The following is a 20977-nucleotide window of genomic DNA, read 5'->3' as shown; positions in this document are numbered from 1 at the left end:
GAGAACATCTTCTCCAGCTGGCTATTGACATACTTTCTGTGCCCTATCAGTATTTGCAAAAGGAAGCCATCCATCCCATCTTCAACCTGACGTGATACGCACGGACCCGGGTTTCTGGGTATTTACCCGTCATCAGTGCACGACAATCACTGGTCTTCGAGAGACCAATAGAATAAGTGCTAGGCTTACAAAGAATAAGTCATGGGGTCGATTTGCTCGAATAAAGGCAGTGCTGCTTCAGCATGGCCACAGTCAAATGACTGAAACAAGAGTAAAGAGTATATATATATATATATATACATAGAGAGAGAGAGCTATGCATTGAAGTTAATGATATAACCTGGAGTAAATTATATGACAGTAACCAGTACATACATAATACATATGTAATGAGCTTTTTTCTGTTTCTACCTACCATATCCAATATCCACACACACAAGGCTTTGGTTTGCCCTGGGCTATAGTATAAGACATTTGTTCAAGAAGTCACACAGTGGGATGATTGACATTGTAACCACACACACTTGCATCTTATATATATACTAGCAGTATCGCCCGGCGTTGCTCAGGTTTGTAAGGGAAATAACTAGAAAGCATTTTTAGAGAGTTATAGCCAAAAAATAGCCAAAAAATGGAAAAAAATGATGGTAAATTTTTTTTTGAGAGTTAAAAGAGGTGGAGTTGCGTCCCCTAGACAGTTTATGGTTTGTGTTTCTGATTCTCGACTCCATGTCGAATTTATCGATTTTTTCAGAACTGGGGGAACTTTTCAAAATTTTCGCTGCGTTAGTTTTGAATTATGACATTGGGCTATGTGTGTGTCAAGTTTCATCAGAATCGGTTGAAAGCCGTGGTCAGAGTGAGGGTACAAGCAAACAGACACACAGAAACACGCACAGACAAACTGCCGTTTATATATAGAGAGATATATATACACATACACACACATGTGCGTGTTGGTGTTTGTGGGTTTGTACAATCGAAGAAGATAGAGGAAAGAAACAGGACAAAGACAAAGAAAGGCGGATAGAATTTCCTCTAAAATTACATATTTGATTAACTGCTTTGTTATATGGAGATAAAGAGGAAACTTTGATTTCCAACAGCTACTACTACTACTGGTACTACTGCTACTACCACCACTACTACTGTTGCTACTTTACAATGAGCAAGGAATGTCTTTTTATCTACTTGTCTCAGCATTTAAGTGCTTCCTTGAGCAGCAGTTAAGAGTGCATAAAATTAGTATCCCACCTCATAGCGACATTGTTTAAATTTATAAAATACATAACCTTTTATATCTAAGACAATTTAGTAAGAGGAAACTTTTAAAAATATTTATAGTAAGCTGTGAGGTAAGTAGCTTGCTTACCAACCACATGGTTCCGGGTTCAGTTCCACTGCATGGCATCTTGGGCAAGTGTCTTCTACTATAGCCTCAGGCTGACCAAAGCCTTGTGAGTGGATTTGGTAGACAGATACTGAAAGAAGCCCATTGTATGTGTATATATATATATATATCTAGGAAATATTTACAAAAAAAACAAAAGACAAAGACAGGTAGTGTACAAAACAAACAGATGTATTAGTATAACGCTCAGGAATAGAAAAAGCCTTTTACGTTTCGAGCCTACGCTCTTCTACAGAAAGGGACACAGAAAAAACAAGGAGAGAAAAAAATGTGTGTAGTGGCTAACAATATATATATCTATGTTTGTATGTATTTATGTGTCTGTGTTTGTCCCCCCACCATCGCTTGACAACCGATGTTGGTCTGTTTACATCCACATGACCTAGCGGTTCACGTGGATGTCTTAGCAAAAGAGACCGATAGAATAAGTACTAGGCTTACATAGAATAAGTCCTGGGGTAGATTTTTTTTGACTAAATGCAATGCTCCAGCATGGCCCCAGTCAGATAACTGAAACAAATAAAAGAATAAAAGAATAATATATATATATATATATATATATATATATTATATATATATATATATATATATGCAGCAGAGTAGTGTGGTAAAAAGTTTACTTGCCAACCACATAGTTCCAGATTCAGTCTCTTCTATCATAGTCTTGGGTTGACCAAAGCCTTGTGAGTAGATTTGGTGGACAAAAACTGAAAGAAGCCTGTTGTATATATGTGTGTGTGTGTTTGTGTCTGTGTTTGTTGCCCACCACTACTTAACAACCAGTGCTGGTGTGTATATGTCCCTGTAACTTGGCAGTTCAGCAAAAGAGACTGATAAAATAAGTACCAAGATTTTAAAAAAAAAGTACTGGCGGCAAATTTGTTAGACTAAAATTCTTTAAGGAATCTCGCAACAAACAAGATTGTTAAAATTTGTGAAGTTCATTAAATTACTTTTGCCAATGTTGATCAGTTCTACATTTCTTGGACCTTGTTTATTTTATTTTTAATGGCTTATATTTGGTGTTTAGTCACAGACATGACTACTTGGTTAAAGAGTTTACCTCCCAATCTAGTTTGGTTTCATTGTACAGCACATTTGAAAATTTTGATCAAAGACATGAAGATTCCATCTTTGTGTAAGCCACAGTTTATGCTAGACAATATTATTCAGTGTGTTCTTCACTTTCAATCTGTTTCAAAAATTAATTGAACAGGTTGATCTGCTCAATTTATCTCCTTCAAAGCAATACTCCAGTATGGCTGCAGTCCAGTGACTGAAACAAGTAAAAGATACAAGATGCTCATAACTAATTAATAAGCATTAATAGGCATTGGAGTGGCTGTGTGGTAAGTAGATTACTTACGAACCACATGGTTCCGGGTTCAGTCCCACTGCGTGGCACCTTGGGCAATTGTCTTCTACTATAGCCTCGGGCCGACCAAAGCCTTGTGAGTGGATTTGGTAGACGGAAACTGAAAGAAGCCCATCGTATATATGTATATATATATATATATATGTGTGTGTGTATATGTTTGTGTGTCTGTGTTTGTCCCCACCAACATTGCTTGACAACCGATGCTGGTGTGTTTACGTCCTGTAACTTAGCGATTCGGCAAAAGAGACTGATAGAATAAGTACTAGGCTTACAAAGAATAAGTCCTGGGGTCGATTTGCTCGACTAAAAAGCTGGCGCTCCAGCATGGTCACAGTCAAATTGACTGAAACAAGTAAAAGAGTAAGCATCTTTATTTAGTATAGATGATGCTAGATTGCTGTGTTTCCAACCATATTCAAGTCTTTGTTGTGCTTCTAGACAAAGCACACACATTTGTATACATCTGATGTACTCTAGGAATTCCTCCTATTGCATCCACTTCAGTTTTGAGTACTAAGAGTATTAAGAAGAGGATCCAGCTGTAAGAATCAAATTGCTTTTACAGTGATAGGCACAGACATCGCCATGTGGTTAGGAAGCACGTGCTTTCAGGTTCAGTCCCACTTCATGACACATTGGCCAAATGTCTTCTACTATAGTACTGAGCCAACCAAATCCTTAAGAATGGATTTGGTAGACAGAAACTGTGTGGAAGCCCATTGTGTGTGGTGTGTGTGTGTGTGTGTGGTGTGTGTGTATTTGTTATCCACTACCATTTGATAACTGGTGTTGGTTTTTTTATGTCCCCATAACTTTCTAAGTACCAGACTTGAAAATAGGTACTGGGATTGATTTCTTCAACCAAACCCTTCAAAGTAGTGCCCTGCCATGGCCACAGTCCAATGACCAAAGCAACATTAATCACATATTATCCCTCTCTCACACACACACACACACACACTCTCTCTCTCTCTCTCTCTCTCTCTCTCTCATACACATACACATGATGGGCTTCCATACGATTTCCATCCACTACATCCCAATCACAAAGCACTGGTCAATCTGAAGCTATTATGAAAAAAGGACTTGCCCAAGGTACCATGCTTTGGGATTGAACTCAAAACTGCATTGTTTTGAAGTGAACTTGTTAAACCATACAGCTATGCCTGTAACTTACTTTTTTCGTCATATGAGTTCACAGAGAAAATGTCATGAATTATCTGAGTGACTGGATTAGAATTTGAACGTTGGGCAAAATCTTGTCTATTGGTCTGGGGTTCTGCACCACTGATAAAGAGCCTCTACTACTTCACCAGATGCCTTCTCTCTGTGTGTCATAATTCCAAATTGTTTTAGTGTAAGGTTAGAAATACTTTCTGATATAAAACATATTAATATGTTCTGTGATGTGTTGTGTAAATTTCCTCATACAATAAAACTGTTTTATAGTTTTCACAAAATCGTTTTATAGTTTTCACAATTAGTTTGTTTAATTACAAGCATATTGTGAATGTCTTGTAGGTTTATTATATTAATTGTTACTTAATTGCATTTTTTCTCTTTTTAATTAGTTCCCTGGCTTTCATATTTATGCCACTGAAAATGTTATTTGCATAACAAAGGTTTACAGTTGGTGATATCGCAAATAAATTGTACTTATTATGAGCCAATGTGAGAGCCTTTACGTGGTTGCATAGCCTGCTAGAAATAGCAACAAATTTCCCTAAATTTACCACCTACTGTCTTTAAAAAATTGAGAAAGACAACTGGACAATGTAAATCTTAATACACAATATGATGGGATGGTCAAAGCTGGAATGCATTTGATCATAGGTTTGTTTGATCAGGTCTGATGTGGTGGCTAAACAATATTAATAACATTGTACACATTGCTATGCAGGCATAATTTTAAAACGTCGTTTTATATTTATGGCAGTTTCTATTGTAAATATCAGCTAAAATTTTCTTAGTATCCTTATGGAGACTGCATTGTATGTCATTGTTTTTTTAGCTCTAGGTCAGCTCTGATCAAATAGACTTATGTTTGAATTGCATTCTATCTGTTGCCACCTAGTCCTTTTATTTTGTTTTCCAATGTGTCTAGGACCTCTTTACTTAACCCTTTAGCATTTTTTGAATTAATCATGCTTTATGTTGTAACTCCAACATTTCAACGATGTTATTTGTTTATTTTTAAAATGACATTGTAGGGCAGGTAAGAGAGACTGGACCTGGCCATGTTTGAACATAAAGCAGGTTGAATATTTGGGGCAAATATGGCCAGATCAGATCGGAGTCTGGTGCAGCCATCTGGTTCACCTGACCTCAGTCAAATCGTCCAACCCATGCTAGCATGGAAAGCAGACGTTAAATGATGATGGTGATGATGATGATGATGATGATGATGATGATGATGGCCATTGTAAATGCTAAAGGGTGAATGATTGAGTGTCACCTAAAATCTCTTTGTTAAATTGTTCCATAGAATGTTTGGTACATAAACCAGTGTCTTAGAAATCCATCTGAATATCTAATCAATGGCTATATTAATTAACACTGCTCTAATCATGGCTAGATCTGTGTAACTCATATAAGTTAATTGTTGATTATATGATTTGTATTGACATCAAAATTCTCTTAATTTGTCCAGAATTGAACATTATAAGAAGTGACACTTTTTCTCCTCTTTCTCACTGACTCACACAGATATGTTCTCCACTTTCTCATATATTCTTTACTTTCTCATCATCACTACATATAGGCTCAAACTTGGTTGTGTGCTTAAGAAACTTGCCTTGCAACCACATGGTTTTGGGTTCAGTCCCAGTACGTGACGTCTTGGGAAACAGCATATTGCTATAGGTCTCAGTCACTTGTCATCACCTCCATGGGGCCCAACTTTCAGAAACCATGCTACCGGCAACGGTCACGATTACGATTTCACGGGTGCCATTCACATGACACTGGCAATGGATATGACTATGATTTCACTTCGCTTGACGAGCTTAACGAAATACCATGTGCCTGCATGTCATTAAATGACCCTACATTATCATTATAAAAATAAACAGGTACATCATTGAATTCTTGAAGCTATGAGATAATGCATTATTAACTCAAAACAATGTCAATAAATAAGCTTTACATTTAATAAAGTAATCACAATCTTAACCCTTTCATTACCAACCCGGCTGAAACCGGCTCTGGTTTTAAATACAGATGTCTTGTTTTCATAAGTTTTGAATTAAAATCTTCCACCATACCTTAGTCACAATTTAGGTTCCTAACACTAGCTTAATGATAACTAAGTTATTTTACTAAATTCTTTGTTATATTTAAAGTAACTGAAAGAAACACAGATCATCTCAACAGAAATATGATAACAAAAGGGTTAACAAATGACTAATTTAACCCTTTCGATAGCAACCCGGCTCAAACCGGCTCTGGCTCTGAGTACAAATATTTTGTTTTCATAAGTTTTGAATTAAAATCTTCCACCATACCTTAGTCACAATTTAGGTTCCTAACACTAGCTTAATGATAACTAAGTCATTTTACTAAATTCTTTGTTATATTTAAAGTAACTGAAAGACACACAGAGCATCTCAACAAAAATATGATAACAAAAGGGTTAACAAATGACTAATTTAACCCTTTCGATAGCAACCCGGCTAAAACCAGCTCTGGCTCTGTAGTACAAATGTCTTGTTTCCATAAGTTTTGAATTAAAATCTTCCACCAAACCGTAGTCACAATTTAGGTTCCTAACACTAGCTTAATGATAACTAAGTTATTTTACTAAATTCTTTATTATATTTAAAGTAACTGAAAAAAACGCAGAGCATTTCAAAATAAATACAGGAACGAAAGGGTTAAATGGGTAAAACTAATTGAATGTTAACCATTGTCCATGAAAAATTCAAAAATTCTTCTTCAGACTGAGCATATGAAATTATATTTCATTGTTTGCTAATGTGTCTGTTATTTCAGGTGTCAAATAATTTGTTGTATTGAGTTGCAACATTTCACATCCTGATTCTTGATTGCGAATCTTGCTGACGTCAACTTTGCATGTCATCCAACTGCATTTCATAAAACAAAGTTTTGATGGAGTAATGAAGATGATATAATCAGATTATACCCTTCCCTGCAAACTGGAGGCCCTGTGCATCATCATCATTGTTGTTTTCATTATTGCCATCATCATCATCATCATCATCATCATCATCATCATCATCATCGTCATCATCATCATTGTCATCATCATCATCATCATCATCATCATTATTGTTATTGTTTAAAGGTCCACTTTTCCATGCTTGTATGACAGTAATGCTTAGTTAGACTTATCATATGATGTCATGACATACATGCACACCTTTATGCATACACACTTACAAACACACACATATACACACACATCCATGTATATGCACACACACGCATGCATGTGCATGTGTGTATATATATATATATTGTATTTTGGGATAGAAATTTTAATTTTTTTTTTTGCCAAATAAACATATGCACTATGTATTTGTTCTTCACTTGTTTATTACTGTTCTTATTCTAACTCATGTTTATTGTCTGAAAATATTTCATCACACATCTGTGACCTCTTCAGCGACACTTTCTGTCTTTGTGTGTGCTCTTGCTCTGCTTATTCCATTCTGTTCTTCTATGATGTGTATCCTTACATGCGCATGCGTCTGTGCTTGTGCGTGTGTACATATGTGTGTGTGTATATGTGTGTGTGTGTATATGTGTGTGTGTACATGTGTGTGTGTGTATATGTGTGTGTGTATATATGTGTGTGTGTATATGTGTGTGTGTGTGTGTGTCATTGTTCTTAGTAACTATGACCCTTCCCTCGGCCCTGTCCCCTACCCTGTTGCCACTGCTGCTGCCTTTAAACCTAACCTTATGTACCATTCCTGTAACTCACTGTGTTCGTGTGTTTTCCCACACTGTTGCCATCGTGGTAGATGTTGTTGTTGCCATTGTTGTTAGTTGTGTTGTTGATATTGTTGTGGCCTTCTGTGAAGTTACCGTGTGTTTGTGTGTGTATATGGGTTCACTTCCTATGTTGTTTGTTTCTGTGTCCTTTATACAGTTGTTTTTTTTTGTTTAATGTCTCTAATTTTTTAATATTTATCATAGGTATGTCCATATATGTCTATTGTATGTGTATTATGCTGTCTGTATCTGTGTTTTAATTTTTTTTGCTATTTTTCTTTTTCTCCCTTCTGTCTGTCTGTCTGTCTGTCTCTCTCTCTCTCTCTCTATATATATATATATGTATATATAACCCATGCTAGCATGGAAAGCGGGCGTTAAACGATGATGATGATGATATATAATATATACATACACATATTTATATGTTTGTGTGATGTCTGTGTATGTGTGAGTGAATGAATGTGTGCATATGTATATACCTGTGTGTGTGTGTGTATACACGATGGGCTTCTTTCAGTTTCCAAAACCACTCAAATCTGTCATCAGTCCAAGGCTAAATCATAAGATTCTTACCCAAGGTGCCATGCAGTGGCACTGAATTTAAAACCACTTGGTTGAGAAGCAAACTTCTTCACAACACTGCCATGCCTCTGTCTATGTCAGAAATCAATGTATGACAAATATCAAAGTTATTTCACCATTCACAAGTTAAACATAATATCTGCGGGCTTCAAATATGCTGGACTACTGACCATATGGTTGCACGCTTAAATTTTACTCTAGCCATTATCTTTTTTGGCCTTTGTATAAGGCACTTGCTTGCTCCCTTTTGCCCGACTGAACAAAAATCATTTTGATTCTTCATATTTGAATGCTTGTTAAAAACAACAACAATAATATTGGGTTGGTGCATAATTATTGCGGCTATCTTTCAGCAAATTTTATTCAACGGAAACAATAACAACATGTAACAAAAACATCTTTAAATGATTATTCCGGAGCATCTACTTCAATTACTGCTTCCCATTTGCTTGGCAGACGGTCAGACTGTCATTTAAAGATGTTTTCGTTAAATATTATTGTTTTTTGTTTTATAATATTTGTTGAAAAAAACTGCAATAATTATACACCAACCCAATAATGATAATGATAATATGATAATCATGATAATAAATAATAATGATAATAATAATAATAATGATAATAATTTGTAAATTCAGCTTTATGTGAGCATGAAAGAAAAAAGGGGAATTTGGAATACTCTTTACTGTTTTACTTGTTTCAGTCATTTGACTGTGGCCATGCTGGAGCACCACCTTTTAGTCAAGCAAATCGACCCCAGGACTTAGGAAGGGCATCCAGCTGTAGAAACACTGCCAGATCTGACTGGACTGGTGCAGCTTTCGGGCTCCCCAGACCCCAGTTGAACCGTCCAACCCATGCTAGCATGGAAGGCGGATGTTAAATGATGATGATGATGATGATGATGTCTCTTTCGTGGAAATGCTACATTATGGGGACATAAACACACCAGCAACGGTTGTCAAGCGATGTTGGCGGGGACAAACACACACACACAAACATATACACACACACACACACACACACACACACATATATATATATATATTGCCAGCTCCGTCTGGCACCTGTGCGGGTGACACGTAAAAAGCACCCACTACACTCGTGGAGTGGTTGGTGTTAGGAAGGGCATCCAGCCGTAGAAACACTGCCAGATCAGACTGGGCCTGATGCAACCTCTGGCTTCACAGACCCCAGTTGAACCGTCCAACCCATGCTAGCATGGAAAACGGACGCTAAATGATGATGATGATGATGATGATATATATATACATATATACGACGGGCTTCTTTTAGTTTCCGTCTACCAAATCCACTCACAAGGCTTTGGTCGGCCCGAGGCTATAGTAAAAGACACTTGCCCAAGGTACCACGCAGTGGGACTGAACCCGGAACCATGTGGTTGGTAAGCAAGCTACTTACCACACAGCCACTACTGCACTTTTATAATATTTGTTGAAAAAAGCTGCAATAATTATGCACCTACCCAATAATAATGGTGATGATGATAATATGATAATCATAATAATAATAAATAATAATAATAATAATAATAATGATAATGGTAATAATAATTTGTAAATTCAGCTTTATGTGAGCATGAAAGAAAAAAGGAGAGTTTGGAATGTTGATATTAATGTGTAGACAAAGCTTGAGTTACACTTGGCAGGGTTTGAATATGCGACTGTTAGTCAACAATTATCGGTTATATTGTTTAATGTTGTGTTTAACGAATAAACTTAAACCAATGAGGGAGCCTCTGTGTCAGTGTTTCTAAACTATGTTTGTTCCACTTCCTACTTCGATTTTCACCCGAAAGCATATGTTCACTCCCACCATAAATGGAGAATGCTTGTGTGCGTGTGTGACTGTGTGGTTAAGAAGCTCGCTTTGCATTGCATGGTTTCAGTTTCATTCTCACTGTATGGCACTTTGGGCAAGTACTCTGGGTTGACCAATGCCTTGTGAATGAATTTGGCCAGCAGAGACTCTGTGGAAACTTATCATATACTAGCAGTATCGCCCGGCATTGCTCGGGTTTGTTTCGACCCTTTAGAATTGGAATTTTTCAAAAGTAAAAATTTTGCATTATGTAGCTTGTTATTCTCTTTAAGTGAACATTTTTCTGGTTGAAATACACTGAAAAATCGCGACACAGCAGTCAAAAAATCATAATAGAGATTTTCATAGAAAAAAAAGAGCACCTTTTTGATGTAAATAATTTTTGGCGTTAACATGGTCTGATTTGAATTTTATCTTCTACGGAAGGAAGAGCAAGCCTTCTTCTATCATACTCTCAATTTTGGTCAACTTGCGCCACAGGGTCTCGGAGGAGATAGTGTTAGTTGAAGGCTACCAAACTTGTCACACACAGACAACTTCAGCTTTATATATATAGATTTGAATTTTTTCTTCTATGGAAGGAAGAGCAAGCCTTCTTCTATCATACTCTCAATTTTGGTCAACTTGCGCCGCAGGGTCTCGGAGGAGATAGTGTTAGTTGAAGGCTACCAAACCTGCCATACACAGACAACTTCAGCTTTATATATAGAGAGATTAATCAATATATATAGTATTATAGATCCATTGCAGTCAATCTTACCTGTCAGTTTTGCATCAGATATTTGGTAAATGAAAAATCATCTGATATCTGGTACAAAACTGATTGGTATGATCAACTGAAATGGATCTATGATACTTTATACTTTGATTAATATACCCACTCAGCAGACATACATATGAGTGGCAATTTATTTTACTGACGTGGATTCTTAGATGACTACATATATATATATATATATATATATATATATATATTCTTTTATTATTTTACTTGTTTCAGTCATTTGATTGTGGACATGCTGGAGCACCGCCTTTAGTTGAACAAATTGAGCCCAAGACTTGTTTTTGGTGAACTGCTAAGCTACAGGGACATAAACACACCAACATAGGTTGTCAAACAATGGTGGGCGGACAAACACAGATACACACACACACACACACATATGTACGCAATGGGCTTCTTTCAGTTTCCATTTACCAAATCCATTCACAAGGCTTTGGTCAGCCCAAGGCTATAGAAGACACTTGCCCAAAGTGCCACGCAGTGGGACTGAGCCTGGAACCATGTGGTTGGGAAGCAAGCTTCTTACCACACAGCCACTCCTGCACCTATATGTTCACATTGTTATAAATTAATCCTGCATTATCTTGAAGCTTTGAGATTTCAATGATGTATTTGTATATTTCTAGAATGACATTGTAGGGTAAGTATGAGGAGCCTGATCTGGCTAGTTTGAGCATAAAACAGGTAGAATATTTAGGCCGATATCACTGGTTTAAATGCTAATTCTTCAAGGTAGTGCCCTATCATGGCTGTATTCCAGTGACTGAAACATGTAAAAATGGGTGTGTGTGTTCGTGTATATATATATGTGTGTGTGTGTGTGTGTGTGTGTGTGTGTGTTTACAGTGTATATGTTCATATTTATATGTTTATAAAACATTTGATAATATATATTTTTACCAAAAGAGCATGGATTATGAATAAATAAATTACAAGTTCATGTCATTAAAATTAGGCCCCACAAGCACTTCTATTGGCAGCTTCGAATGAGGATTGAACTCTTCATTTTTACTGTTATTTAACAATTTATCAGAATTCACATACCTCTCCTTCCTTCCATGCTTCTCCTCCCCAATTATAATGGAACACTGTTTTTCTTATTTATAATATAAACTCATATTTGCACACAGTACAGTAATCCCTCAAAGGCCTTAAGGCTGACTTTCAATGTGAACTTCTAAAGTTGTAGTTGTTTTGTTCTGTTTGTCTCATAGGCGGAGTTCAATATTAAAGTTATGACTTGTACCCCACCTCTCTCTCCCTCATATACATACACACATACATACATACATACATATAAACATTTATATATGTATGCATATATATTTGTATGTAATAGATATGCTTAACTATATATATATATATATAATTGTATGTATATATGCTTAATGAGATATATATATATCATCATCATCATTGTTTAAAGTCTGCTAGTATTGGTGTGTATGTATGTATGTATCTATGTATATATATATATATATATATATATATATATATATATATTGTTATATTTCGGAATGGTCATATTGCCAGTTTAGCCAATAAAAACACACGCACTATATATTTGGTGTTATTTTGCTTCAGTGATATTTATTTTTTACATTAATCTTAATCTTATTTCGGCCAAAGTTCTTTCGTCACACTCCTGTGACCGCATCAGTGGTCCTTTGTTTTCTTCTCACTTACTTGTGTCTCTCCTTACTAACCGTCAGCCATTTTGTATTTCTATTGTATGTCTTCATTTGCGCATGCTTATATCTCTATGTGCGTCTATGTTTATTTAGTGTGTGTATGAGGGGGATGCCTGTAATATTTGTATCTTCTGGTTATATACATTCTTGTAATTTGTATTTTGTTTTTGTTGTTGTTGCTTTTGTTCTAATTTTGTTCATGTGTTTACATCCACCCATTATTATCATTACATATGCTTGTATGTATGTATAACAACAATATTAGTAATAATAATAATAAATCTAATTGAAAAAAAAAAAAAAAAAAAAAATATATATATATATATATATATATATATATACATATATCTTTTGTTTATTTTTGTAAACTTTTTCATTATATGACCATTGCGCTGGTATGGTCATGTGGCGAGAATGGATGAAGATAGGTGTGTGAAAAAGTGCCACACCCTGGCAGTTGAGGGGACCTGTGGAAGAGGTAGACCCAGGAAAACCTGGGTCGAGGTGGTGAAGCACGACCTTCGAACTCTAGGTCTCGCCAAGGAAATGACCAGAGACCGAGACCTATGGAAGTATGCTGTGCGTCAGAAGACCCGGCAAGACCAGTGAGAACAATCAAAATCAAATCATATATCAGAAAGCAGGGGTTAAGTGACCCATCCGTTCGTGTCCGCTGTCAGCCTCGTCTGGCACCCGTGTCGGTGATACGTAAAAGTACCATTCGCTCGTGGCCGTTTGCCAGCTCTGTCTGGCCCCCGTGTCGGTGGCACGTAAAAGCACCATCCGTTCGTGTTCATTGCCAGCCTCGCCTGGCCCCGTGCCGGTGACACGTAAAAGCACCGTCCGTTCGTGACCGTTTGCCAGCTCTGTCTGGCCCCGTGTCGGTGGCACGTAAAAGCACCATCCGTTCGTGTCCGTTGCCAGCCTCGGCTGGCCCCCGTGCTGGTGACACGTAAAAGCACCGTCCGTTCGTGGCCGTTTGCCAGCTCTGTCTGGCCCCGTGTCGGTGGCACGTAAGAGCACCATCCGTTCGTGTCCGTTGCCAGCATCGCCTGGCCCCCGTGCCGGTGACACGTAAAAGCACCGTCCGTTCGTGGCCGTTTGCCAGCTCTGTCTGGCCCCGTGTCGGTGGCACGTAAAAGCACCATCCGTTCGTGTCCGTTGCCAGCTCTGTCTGGCACCTGTGCAGGTGGCACGTAAAAAACACCCACTACACTCGCGGAGTGGTTGGCGTTAGGAAGGGCATCCAGCCGTAGAAACACTGCCAGATCTGACTGGGCCTGACGAAGCCTTCCAGCTTCACAGACCCCAGTTGACCCGTCCAACCCATGCTAGCATGGAAAGCGGACGTTAAATGATGATGATGATGATGATGATATATATATACATATATACACACACATATACACATATACATACACATATACATATATATAGTTATTCATTTCTATTTCTTTAATTATCTGTGTATTTATTATGTTTGCAGGATCCACTATCGTCATATGTTGTGGTGTGCGCTATTGCTCCATTCTAGTTTTCTATTCAGGCTAGGTTTATTAGTAGAACTCTCTGTACGGATAACTATTGCACTGTATGTAGATTTAGCCCACAAACAAACTGTAAAGCCAGAAATGTGGTCTATAGTATAAGATGTATAGAGGGATGATGCAGTAACAAGACAGTAACATACGTAGGGGAAACAGCAAGAAGCATTGGTGAGCGGGTGAATGAACATTGGAGACAACTCAAGGAAGGTAAAAGCTCATCGATTCTGTACCAACACGCTGAACAAGAACACGGGGGATCAATCAATAACATAGAGATTAAGATATTGTCCACACATAGAACAGATGCAACAATTAGACAAATTACAGAAGCTACACATATAATAGAAAATAAACCTAGCCTGAATAGAAAACTAGAATGGAGCAATAGCGCACACCACAACATATGACGATAGTGGATCCTGCAAACATAATAAATACACAGGTAATTAAAGAAATAGAAATGAATAACTATATATATGTATATGTGTATGTATATGTGTATATGTGTGTGTATATATATATATATATATATATGTATATATATATATATGTATATATATATATATATATATATATTTTTTTTTTTTTTTTTTCAATTAGATTTATTATTATTATTACTAATATTGTTGTTATACATACATACAAGCATATGTAATGATAATAATGGGTGGATGTAAACACATGAACAAAATTAGAACAAAAGCAACAACAACAAAAACAAAATACAAATTACAAGAATGTATATAACCAGAAGATACAAATATTACAGGCATCCCCCTCACACACACACTAAATAAACATAGACGCACATAGAGATATAAGCATGCGCAAATGAAGACATACAATAGAAATACAAAATGGCTGACGGTTAGTAAGGAGAGACACAAGTAAGTGAGAAGAAAACAAAGGACCACTGATGCGGTCACAGGAGTGTGACGAAAGAACTTTGGCCGAAATAAGATTAAGATTAATGTAAAAAATAAATATCACTGAAGCAAAATAACACCAAATATATAGTGCGTGTGTTTTTATTGGCTAAACTGGCAATATGACCATTCCGAAATATAACAATATCTGTTTCAACACATGACTTCACATAAAAAATCTTGCACAACAAATATTTAAACGTATATATATATATATATATATATATATATACACATACATATACACACACACACATATAATGCGCATACACACACACACATACATCATTGTGTATATACTTTGTTAATTCTCTTGTTGAGTCAGTGCGTGTATAAATCTATATTTGTTCCTTTTGTAAGATCACCTGCGTTTTCTCTATTCCTGCACATTTATATTTATATGTGTGCTTGTGTATATGTGCGTGCATGGATAGCTGACTCTGTGTGTGTGTGTGTGTGTGTGTGTGTGTGTGTGTGTGTGTGTGCTTGTACGTGGACAACTGATTTTATTTGACAAAAGGTTTTCAGTAACCCTTTGTCAGGATTAACTTCCAGATATGGGAAGCAATATTTCTTTCATACAAGTGTATTTTTTTCTTTTGCAATTCAGTAATACAGATTTGGGCAAGCATGTATTTTGTTCATTTTCTTTTCACTTCTGTTGTTTGATGCTAGCATGGGTTAGACAAATATGTTATTGAGGCTCTGTTTTACAGCTGGATGCTCTTCTGGATGCTAACCATTACCCATTTTTAGTAGAGGATTTCGGAGACATAAAGTGGGTGAATGGTTTGTTAACAGGAGACTTTTCATCAACATTGTCTGGAAATATACTTTTGTATTAGTGAGTGTGGATGCAAACAAACACACAGACACACACGTGGGCACATACATATGTACGCTCATAAACATGCAGACATACACACACTTGAACACACATGCAATAGGCTACTTTACAATTTCCACCTCAAATACACTCACAATGCTTAGATTGACTTGGAGGTATTGGAGAAGACACTTGTTGAAGGTCTCATGTAACACCACCAAAAGACCTTGTATGTGTGTGTGTGTATATGCATGCACACACACACACACACACACACACACACACATTCTTTTACTCTTTTACTTGTTTCAGTCATTTGATTGTGGCCATGCTGGAACATCACATTTAGTCGAACAAATCGACTCCAGAACTTATTCTTTGTAAGCCTAGTACTTATTCTATTGATCTCTTTTGCTGAACTGCTAGGTTATGGGGACGTAAACACACCAACACCGGCTGTCAAGCAATTGTGGGTGGACAAACACAGAGACACACACACACACGTATATGGTGGGCTTCTTTCAGTTTCTGTCACAAGTCTTTGGTTGGCCCAAGGCTATAGTAGAAGATGAGTATTTAGTTACTCAACCAAGTGAGTTTCTTATGAAATAAGCACTTAAATAACTGAGTGTTGTACACATATGTACATATTTACTGCAGTTTTCATTCTGAATTAGCACGAGACAGTGTAGCAAGGCCAGATCTTTGAACTACAGATACAATCCAATTAGAGAGAGAGTGAGAGATGGTTTCAGTACTGGACTGGTATTTTATTAATCAGTCCTGAAAGGATGAAAAGCAAAGTTGACCTCAATGGGATTTGAACCCAAAATATAAAGAGTTAGAAGAAATATTTCAGGATATTCTGTCTGAAGCTATAACAGTTCTGCCAATTTGCCACTTTGGTGGTATTATATAAACACATACACACTGTGACAAACACACATACTCTTTACTCTTACTCTCTTTTACTTGTTTCAGTCATTTGACTGTGGCCATGCTGGAGCACCGCTTTAGTCGAGCAAATCGACCCCAGGACTTTTCTTTGGAAGCTTAATACTTATTTTATTGGTCTCTTTTGCTGAACTGCTAAGTTACGGAGACATAACCACACCACCATTGGTTGTCAAGTGATGTTGGAGGTACAAACATATACACATACACATACACATACTGTATATACATTTATACATATATACGACAGCCTTCTTTCAGTTTCCGTCTACCAAACCCACTCACAAGGCTTTGGTTGGCCTGAGGCTATAGTAGAAGACACTTGCTTAAGGTGCCATGCAGTGGGACTGAACCCGGAACCATCTGGTTCATAAGCAAATACTTACCACACAGCCACTCCTTTATATTTATTATTTATTTTTCCACTATTTAGTCAGGGAGGGAAAGGCTGTGCTTGCAATTCTGTACCTCCTTTGGGTCTTTAAGAATTGTGGGAGGTATTATCCACAAACCAGAGAAGTATCCCAAATGCTTGCAGCAAGTTATCCTTAACTCAGAGACATGGTCCAAATACTTCTAAGTAGTTATGTTTAAACCAGAGGCACGACTCTCAAGTGCTTGCAGCTTGTTATCCGCAAACCAGGAGCATGACCCAAATACTCGCAGCAAGTTATCCTCAAACCAGAGGCATGGCTCGACTGTTCGCAGCAAGTTGTCCTCAAAGCAGCGGTATGACTCCTAAGTGCTCACAACAAGCTATCCTCAAACCAGAAGCATAGGGCTCAAGTGCTCATAGCAAGTTATTCGCAAACCAGAGGCTTTGCTCGAATGCTCGCAACAAGTTGTCCTCAAAGCAGCGGTATGACTTTCTAAGTTCTTGCAACAAGTTATCCTCAAACCAGAAGCATGGCTCAGATGCTCGCTCTGGCCTGAACTTTGCTAAAAGCACTCAAGGACCTGGTGATAGATGTTGAATTTGGTGATGGATTAAGGCTACCACCTAAGATTAATTTCTCCTAATTCAGTTTTCCAACTCAATGACACATGAAAAAATATGAATTCATATCTTATATTGTCAGTGTCACCAACCCTGACACTATCCCACCCCCTCTTTCTGCTATCTCTCTCTCTCTCTCTCTCTCTCTCTCTCTCTCTTCATTCTTCTCACTCCCTTGATCACCCTCTCCTCGCTTGCTTCACTTGTCTGTTCCTCTCCCCCCACACTATTATATTCATATATACACGCCCATGTTTTTTTAGTGCATTTATTATTTTTCTCCTATTCTCAATGCAATACAATAAGATACCAACCCCTACCCACACAAACGCCTCCCACACTCAACCCCCCCCCACACACACACAGCCAATCATTATTATGCTTTATTTATCATCATCTCATAATTTATTGGAAGCCCTGTAGATGGTGTGGCTAAAAATAACACAAACAAAAATAATATTTCTAATTGCAATTACTATGATGATGGTGGTAATTATAATAATGATTATGGTGGTTATAATAATGATAGTGATGGTTATAATGATGATGATGGTGGTTGGGGTGATGGTGATAGTAATGTTGGTGCTAGGTTTAAAAGGGTTGGATAGGAATTTTAAGGAAATTGGGCTGCTATTTCTTGTAGTTAGAATGACCACATAGACACTGCATCATGGGATTGCAATGATGATAATGGCAATGTTTATGATGATGATGATGATGACATTGTTTCTGAGATTGAATTGTGAGACTCAAAGAAAGAAATATAGATTGAATGTTAGTCGCTTTATTATTCAAGGTTTTTGTTTCACTCTGTTTTGTTTCCATTGCTACTATGTTTAATTCATAGTTTCTACCTGTTAGTACTAAGCAGTCACCTGGTTTTGTCATTAATTTCTTTGGCTTTTAATATTGGCTACTTACCGTCTTGTATATAGCACACACAAACACATGCATATTCACATATATTTATCCACACACACAAGCACATACATGCAAATATAGTTGCACGTTGACACACATACTTCACAGACACTTATACACAGATTCATTCATATACACAAACTGATATATAATTACTCTCATGCGTGTATGTATATATATATACATACACATTAAATACAAAAAACACCTTCTCATTTACCCACTTGCACATTCAAGCCTAAATACACTGTGCATATATATATATAAATAAATACTTTGTGCATTTATATATATATATATATATATATATATATATACACACACACACACGTGGTCTGATCAATAAGTATTCGGACTGTTGCTATAGTAACGAAGCTAAAGCCGGGGAAAATGAAACTGCTTGGTACAGGTTGACCTTGAACTTTGCTGTGCATGCACACTAAGTTTTAATGTTCTAGCTCACTTCTGCTGTTTACAGCAGTGCTTAGAAGGAAGGGGTATTGCATGTGATCGTTGCATTGATCATGACAGAGAAAGTTGAGCAGAGAATCTGCATCAAATGTTGCCAAAAGCTTAGCGATACATACTCAGAGGCCTACGCATAGTTTTCAAAGAGTTTTCATCATTCTCAACACAATGAAGGAGATTTTGTGCAACTGAAACCTGAGTGCTGAAGCCTGAGTGTCTTTTTGGTCAGTTGAAAGCAGTTTTGGCACAAACTTGGCAGACACGCATCTCATACCCAAATCTTCAGTGATAATAGACTGAATTGAACCATATCTAATCTGCACATCCTCTGGTAACTCACAGATAGTGATTCAATGATTTCCCCTCACAGCTGCATGTACATCTGTGATGTTTTTCTCAGTTCTACTGGTTGCAGGTCTCCCAGAACGTTTGTCAATATCGATATTTTTTTGGCCATGTTGGAAATGTCTGAACCACTCATACATTTGTGTGTGACTCATATGCTCCTCTCCATACACTTCTGCAACTTAGCATAGGCCTCTGAGCAGGTATTGCCATGACAAATTTCTCTGTCATGGTCAGTGCGACAATCACACACTACACATCTTCCTTCCAAGCATTGCTGTAAACAGTGAAAGTGAGCTGTAATGTTAAAACTTAGTGCACATGCACAGCAGAGTTCAGGGTCAATCTGTGCCAAGTGGTTTCAGTCTGTGTGCTTCAGCTTCGTTACTATGACAACAGTCCAGATAGTTACTAATCAGACCTCGTATATACATACATACATACATACATACATACATACATGCATGCATGCATGCATATATGTATCAAGTGTGGTTATGTGTTGTTGTTGTTATTATTGTTCAGGTCACTGCTTGGAATCGAACTCGGAATTTTGGGGTTAGTAGCCCATGCTCTTAACCACTACCCCATATGCCCATGGGCATATGGCGTAGTGGACAAATATCTGTCAGATGTAAATGATGTACATAATTCCTCATCTCTTAAATATAGAACCGAGAAAAGAAATTCATCATTTATATATGTGTGTTTACATGTTTGTGTGTGTACCCTTTCCTAGACATCCTCTGTTGGTTGTAAATGAGCATCATCATTTGGTTCGACTCTTCCATGAAAAATGTATCTAGCTACAAAAAAATATCACCTTGGTTTGAAATAGGTGAAGGTGAACAGCAGGAAGAGCATCCAACCATAGCAAAACCTGCTTAAACAAATTCTTTCTGATCATACAGGTGTGAAAAACAGACATTAGATGATAATGAAAAAGTTAGGGCTAATGGGAAGAGTGGCCTGTGACAATTGGTATCTCTTCCCACCAGCTGTAGGAGACTGCCAGAAACCCAGTCTGTTTTTACCCAAAGTTTGCTACCCCATTCTTTATCTTTTTTGACTTACATAAGGTAGTAAGGCAGAGATCGATAAGTTCAGGGTATATCCACTAGGGTAGGCCTGTAGCACTGTAGCACTGAGTCTCAGCAGCACTGTGACCCTTGTTAAGTAAACCTGGGGCTTTGAAGTGCTCAGTTCATATGTTTTATTGTAGGTAGGTTTAGCAGAAGTCTTGATAAGAGGGAGGCTTCATTCTTGTAGGAAAAACTCACATGCTGGTCTGCTTCCCTGTTCACCACATGGGTTAGTAGTAGTGAGTTATGAGCAAGTGGGTTGCA

General features: G+C 37.4%; 1 protein-coding gene and 1 long non-coding RNA gene across 9 annotated transcripts in view; one reads left to right on the top strand and one right to left on the bottom strand.

Annotated features, from left to right (window-relative positions):
• Nucleotides 1–20977, top strand: part of LOC115210341 (nesprin-1) — an 870646-nt gene that overhangs the window by 62311 nt on the left and 787358 nt on the right. The gene's annotated exons all lie outside the window — the stretch shown is intronic.
• The window catches only part of LOC118763117, a 274270-nt gene that overhangs the window by 252214 nt on the left and 1079 nt on the right, over nt 1–20977 (bottom strand). The window lies entirely within an intron of this gene.

The sequence above is a fragment of the Octopus sinensis genome, linkage group LG4 (assembly GCF_006345805.1).
Source record: "Octopus sinensis linkage group LG4, ASM634580v1, whole genome shotgun sequence".
Lineage (NCBI taxonomy): Eukaryota > Metazoa > Mollusca > Cephalopoda > Octopoda > Octopodidae > Octopus > Octopus sinensis.
Note: the sequence above shows the minus strand (reverse complement) of the source record. Positions and strands in the feature narration are given on the sequence as shown.